The sequence below is a fragment of the Tasmannia lanceolata genome, unplaced genomic scaffold, assembly GCF_043159265.1.
Source record: "Tasmannia lanceolata isolate RefF3 unplaced genomic scaffold, GAP_Taslan_0.1 ptg000003l, whole genome shotgun sequence".
Classification (NCBI taxonomy): Eukaryota; Viridiplantae; Streptophyta; class Magnoliopsida; order Canellales; family Winteraceae; genus Tasmannia; species Tasmannia lanceolata.
In genome coordinates this window covers 59,231,801-59,238,479 of record NW_027518680.1, presented here as the reverse complement: position 1 = coordinate 59,238,479, position 6,679 = coordinate 59,231,801, and the positions used below count along the sequence as shown (strand labels likewise).

At 37.8% G+C, this 6,679-nt stretch overlaps 1 long non-coding RNA gene across 1 annotated transcript; it reads left to right on the top strand.

The window, feature by feature from the left end:
* The first annotated feature begins 5,844 nt into the window (after positions 1–5,844).
* On the top strand, positions 5,845–6,435 carry LOC143863725 (uncharacterized). Its single transcript, XR_013240954.1, has 2 exons — positions 5,845–5,925; positions 6,040–6,435. It is a non-coding gene; the product is annotated as an uncharacterized LOC143863725 (long non-coding RNA).
* The last annotated feature ends 244 nt before the right edge of the window (positions 6,436–6,679 follow it).

Sequence of the window (6,679 nt, the reverse complement as noted above, 5' to 3'; positions counted from 1 at the left end):
AAAAGAGAAGAGTTCTTACTCCCTAGAGTAGATAACTTATCTACTCCCTAGGCTTAAAATACAACGGGGGCACATTGTTTGGGTGATCCAAAGCATTCATTTGATGAGCCCTCACATAGATAGGGTGTGCCCAAAAGATCAGCTCCATAGGATTATCCCAACCCTTCGAACTGTGGAGGCAAAAAATAGACAGATTTGTGAAGGTTTATAACCGTCCATTTGTACCTCCACAAATCGAAGGGTTGGAATGATCATATGGAGCTAATTTTTTGGACACACCCTATCTATGTGAGGGCCCATCAAATGAATGGTTTGCATCACCCAAACAATATGGCTCCTACTGTATTTTAAGCCTAGGGAGTAGTTAAGTTATAAACTCTTTTCTCATTATAAAAAAATTAAAAGTGATGCTTTGAAGAGAACAACCAAATTTGTCCAGTTCATACAGCCAAACGCTCCTAATAACTAAGATTGGATTCGTGGCACAAAGATGTGGTGATCCACACTGTTCATTTTGGTGGGCCCATTATAAATGTTTCACAATCTAGGCAATCATAGCTGTCCAAGGAAAGTAAGCCTATCCAAGAATAAAATAAACCCATGCTTGTTATCCTCATGGTAGACTATATATGAGGTTAGAATTCTTTGGAAAAGATGCTCTTGGGATTGGCTATTCTGCTTCTATAAGTTTTTCTTGAAATTATCTTCTCACTCTCACAAATGCTGTTCTCATAATAATTTATCCATGAACAAAGGCCAATGTAAACTGAGGATAACAAGTCTATATTAGGATAAAATAAACTCTGACTTGCTTCGATATCCTCCACCTATCATGGGGTCCACTAGATGGAGGTCCAAATCACCGTACACAAAGTAGAGTACGGATATAATGTGACTGACCAAAAATGACTTATAATTTCTATACCTATTTTGTTTAGCAAAATCATTATATTTTACTTCGAGTCTCTTCTTCTCAGGGCCAGCCCCTCTGGTGTATTTATGAATTTTTTTATTTTTTTTTTGGTAACGAAGGGTGTCCCCACCCCCTCCGGGAGTAGGATTATTTCCCTACGGATACGCGCAATCACCCGGAAACCACGCGCATCAGGTAAGCAAGGAGGGATTCGAACGCTCGTCACTGGGGAGCAAACCCGTAACTTTACGCCAAAGAGCCACACCGACTACTCTTTTTACACTACAAAGGGGTGGCCCAGGGAAGAAAAGGAGGTGAGGATACATCATTTTCCCATCAGAAAATAATATTCCATGGAATATTTGAGGGTCCAGTTGTGAGAGAGGGAAAGGAGAGAGAGACTTGAGAGGGGAGAGTGAAGGGAGCATGAGGAAAACCCTAAAAATAGGATAAATTTTGAGTTTTTATAGATGATGAATTAATTTTTCCTAATTTTGCCACCCACTATCATGCCTTCTTAGTCTCTCTGGTGTCATTCCTACATCTATCTCACAACTACATGGATGAAGATTCCATGATTCATTTTCATGGTTGACAAGCATGCCCTCAATGAGAATTACTCTTTTCATATTTTTTTCAGAAAATAATGTCCTCAATCCCTTGTTTTGATAATGAAACTCCTCACTTTATTAAGCATTTCTAATTGGTTATCAATTGTCTTTTGTGAATTGTGACAGCCTCCTAACACTATTTAGAGAAGTCTTGGATTTTATAAGCAAAAACCGGGATTTTAAATTAAAATAACCATTCAAAAAAGAAAACATGGATATTAAAATACATAGATTATAAAATCTAGATTTTAGCTTATAAAATCGAGGTTTTAGCTTGTAAAATCAAGGATTATGAAATCCATGTATCCAATCGGCCTCTAAAAATAGAGAGGGTGCCTTTATTAAAACAAGGGAGTATAGATATCATTTTCAATTTTTTCTATAATTCTTCCTTTTTTCTCTCAATAGTGTTTTCCAGAACCCTCTTTGGCCCCCTCCATCCCTCCTCAAGATCATTGATGAAGACCGAAATAGAACCCCCTACACAAGGCTGTAATCTTCTTTTGTTTCTTATTTGTACTTTTGGTTCCCAACGGGATCCTTGCATCCCATTCAGACTGTTGGCTTCTAAGCCCTCTAGCTGTTCCTTTTTTTCTTTTTTATCAATGATATCTGGCAGGGGTCTTGCCTAACCCCACCTTACCCATATAAAAAAAATAGTGTTTTGCTAACCTTTTTTTGTATTTATACAAAAAAATGGTGAGGCACTCTCTTTGGCCTGATTTTCTCAACCAATAGCAACCTACAAAACTTACTGCTTTTGTCTGGAACTTGTCACCAGCCAAAGGCTAAGAAAGGAGCAAAAATGCATTGTAGTCCAAATGTTGCCCTAATTTGAATGGTCTGGATCTTGTGTTCACCATCCAAAGGCTAAGAAAGCTGTATGAATGTATTCTAATTACATGGGACTCTCCTTCTTTGCAAAGGAAACTTAAAATGATGCATGTGGGGTCACAGAGGTGGACACGAGAGTCCCTTTCAAGGAAGGCATGATTAAGTGAGAATTATCCTTTGGAAGGGGATCTTTGGTAGATATGACTAAGAGATTGAAAGAATTTTAAGGAGTGAAGAGTGAACAAATTGCATCCACTACATAGTGATTATAGGACTACTTGTCCCATATGAGTTTTTTCTTTTGCTTTTTGGCAAAACTACAAAACTTCTAACACGATAAGTTTTGAGGACAAAAAAAAAAACTGAAATAGCCCTTCTTCGATCTTGTTTTGAAATGGTGTGAAATACCCCTTCTTATTCCTGTCGCCATATTTTTAAATTTTTTTTTTGGGGGGGTGGGGGAGAAAAAGAAGAGGAAGAAGAAAAGGAAAAAGAAGAAGAAGAATAGAAAGGAAAACAATAAAAATAACAAAACAGCCCCAAAAATTGGGTAAGAAGAAAAGAAGTGAAAGAAATGAATAATAATAATAATAAATTCCTAAAATTAAGGAGGAGGAGGTAGAAATAAAATGTAGAAAAAATGATAAAAAGAGGTAGGAAGAGAAGGAAAAAAGAATAAGTAAGACATTATTTCATCTGCATGAGACATGGCATACGACAACAGACTAATTCATCATATTCTATGTTGGTCTACCAAGGTGGCATATGTATCCTTTGAGGATATTGGATAAGATGTCTAAGGTTAGTATGTGTTAGGGGTAAAATCCATCCTCCGACTAGAATTGAATGCAGACACTTGGCACCTAGCCCAATTATGTAACCGAACTTGCCTCTTCGATAGCTGGGGCAAAAAGGTATTTTTCATCTCCACAAATAGCAACCCCGAATAAACATGAAAGTGCCCCAGGGGAAAGACCGAACCTAGCATGACAACTTTCCTAGAAGTTTGGTGGTTCAAAATAGCAATCGATTCCCATGAGGAAACCTGGTACTTATCAAGACGAACATGGAAACTAATTCCATGGGATGTCGACCAATAACGAAAGGCTCCCACAACCGCAAGTATCCTAAACTACCTTGGACTCCTTTCATAAATAGGCCCCCACACTCTCCAAACCTCTATAACTCACAAGCTGTTAACTTACAAACTTCTCCAAAAGCTTAAGCTGTCCCCCGCACGTGTGACCCACTTGGCAAACATGTGGCGCATGTGGTCCCACTTTGGGCTAACCATCGCATGTGGAATTTTGCTATCCGGGAAGTTTGAACTCGAGACCTTTAGCTCTAATACCATGTTAACTTACCAACTTCTCCAAAAGCTTAAGCTGTTGGAGAAAGCGTTATTTATCTTTTATACTTTAACACAAGCACTATTATTTTGCTCCTCTATTGCTTGGACTTCCTACCTGTGTGCCGGTTTCTGACTCGAGCGTCGGAGAAGTCTCCCAGAGTACAACCAGAGCAGATTTTGACACCAACAGTATGCTTCCACCGATCGGATGACAATAAAATAACTTTCAGACAAGAATAGTTGTGTTTTACTTTCCATAGTAGTGAATGTCTTCTTCGAAAGTATTATGCGTGTTATTCAAGGGTAGTGTGTCGTAAAGGGTGTAGTGTGTCATTAAAGGGTGTACCCTGACATAGGACGACAATGTATGAGGACGAGATTTTTTAACAAAAGAAATATCTCTCATTCCAATGTAATTACTATGCCAGTAATCTAAATGGTACCGTGCAAGTGGCTTCTAGATAACAAAAACTTGCAATGGTAAGAAATCTAGGAGCTGTTCTTCAGATCCACCTTCTTTCAGGGTAGAGTATGTATCCTTTTAGGGTAGTGTGGGTGTTTTTACAGCGTAGTATTTGTATCCTTCTAGGACACCTTCTTTATACGGATCAGAAGACAACATACCTTCATTGTTTTCTTTTTAAAATTTTAAATTTTTGTTATTTTTCCTCGTCGATTTTAAGGGTTTTCTCTTCTAACTTTTCCTATTTTTCATCTTCTTGGTATTTTTGTCAAGATTGCTTGGCATTGGTAGTTTTTTCTATGTTTTCTTGTGAGGCTATTGAGTGGACCTCTATGAAGGTTTATTCCTTTGAGATGTGATATTTACGCTCCTTGTTATAATAGATGCACTCCTCTTTTTTACTTTTAAGCCTCTTATCAGCTATTATACCATGAAGGGCCTACTGACATTCAATACATTGGATTCTATCAAAGGACAACCCTTGTCTATCTTTATGTCAAGTTCCTTTTAACCCAATGTGACCTCTCTAACGGTAAAAGGAGCATAATATGTGGTGTGTTGGGGGGTGGGTGGAGGCGTGCGTGGGTGAGAGAGAGAGAGAGAGTGATAGTACTTCCTTTTCTAACAAACAGAAGGGACAAAATCTCTCTTGGTTTATATCAAGCGAGCTGATACTTACACCCTCTGCTTTTGTACTCTACAACCCATCACTATTTTGAGCCCATTTTTTCATTGGTTGTTACAATTTTCAATGATTCAACGATTTGTAGGAGCCATTGAAAGAAATGAGAGAGCGAGAGAGAGAGAGAGAGAGAGAGGGGGGGGGGGGGGGGGGGGGGGGGGGGGGTGTTCTTCTGTCAGAATAAGTAGGTACAAATATCAGCTTCCTATATATAATTTTCATTTCTCAGGTTTCTAACATAAATATTAGGCCCCCATTTGTCCTATAGAATGATATCACAACTGCACCCATGTCATATATATGTGTCTGGTGATCAGAACAGTGGATCTTATCGGCAATCTTTCGGTCTTTCGTTCTAGGTCCCATGCAAAATAGAGATCCCATCCTTAATATAAAGTTAGAAAAACCATAAAATTATTTCCTTTTTCATAAAATGTTTCCTTTTTCATCACTCTTGATCACGAAAGCTAGGATAATCCAATTCACGCACCCAATCACCCTATACTTCGCCAGAATCTGGATCAATATTATCATACAATAACAGTTTTTCGTGATAAAAACATCGATTGTCGTAAAGATTTTCTCTATTTTCTCCAAAGGGTGTTCTCATGTTACTACCTTACCAAATCATTCATAAATATCTGTCTGTATTGTTTTCTTTCAAAGGATATCTTCATACATATAAGTTAAAATTGACCTTATTATTATGAATATATAAATGGGTCCCCTCTATTATTTGATGACCAGCAAAATGACATGACTATTTCATTCATGTGGGACTTGAATTGTAAACATCAAGGGGGGGATTGTGTGGTCCATCACACTGTTAATGTAGTGTACACCCCCACTTGCTGTACTCAATTACCATTCTCCAGAGGGTAAAATCAAACCAACCACATATATTTAAAAACTTGGAATTTTTTAATCCTCTCATTTGTATAGAACATTAAGTTGAAGAATTTACAGATGGTAAGATTCTTAGGTCATCTTCTTGGTTTGTTGGTCATGGTTTGGACTATTGGATTCTTAGGTCAAGAAATATTGAATGGTGATGTGGGAGGTGGTTTTAGAGTAATAGAAATAACTTTTTTTTTTTATCTTTTTTTTTTCTTATTTGAGAGCGTTTGGAATAACTAGTGAATTACAACTATATTGTAACTCAATTAGTTCATTGTTCTTTGCAAGGTTAATGCTTCTATAAAGGAAGCATAGAGAAAACCTGGGGCGCCTCTGCGACTGGCTCTCCTAGAGATGATTAGCTCACCATGAATCATATGAGATGGTTAGCTCGCCAACATTCTCACCAAAGCTAGGGTCGCCTCTGCGACAGGCTCTACTAGGGATGATTAGCTCACCATGAATCATATGAGATGGTTAGCTCGCCAACATTCTCACCAAAGCTATTCCTAGAAAATGTTCACAAAGGATTTTTGACTGGACATATTTGACATTATGATCCATCCATCTAGAGGAGTGTTGAAAGATGTTTTTATTTTACAACTTTCTTTATGTTAAAAGAAGGGAATGCTCTAATTGAGAGCATATAACTCTAATTCATTTACTTTTGTCTACTTCCTTCTCTTTTTTCTCCTCTTCTTCTTCTTTTTTCTTCCTCCATTACATCACATATAGCAAAGAAAATGCAAACCCTATTGATTGTCTACTTACAATTGAGAGAGTTGGTTATTGGTGAGCTACTCCCATGACGAGCTAGGGAAGCAAGCGAGTTAGCTAAGCAGGTGCCAAGCTCATGATCATCTAAAATTACTCCATGGAAATAATTCAAAGGTCTAAATAGGGTTGCAATTTTCCTAGAAATTTGGTA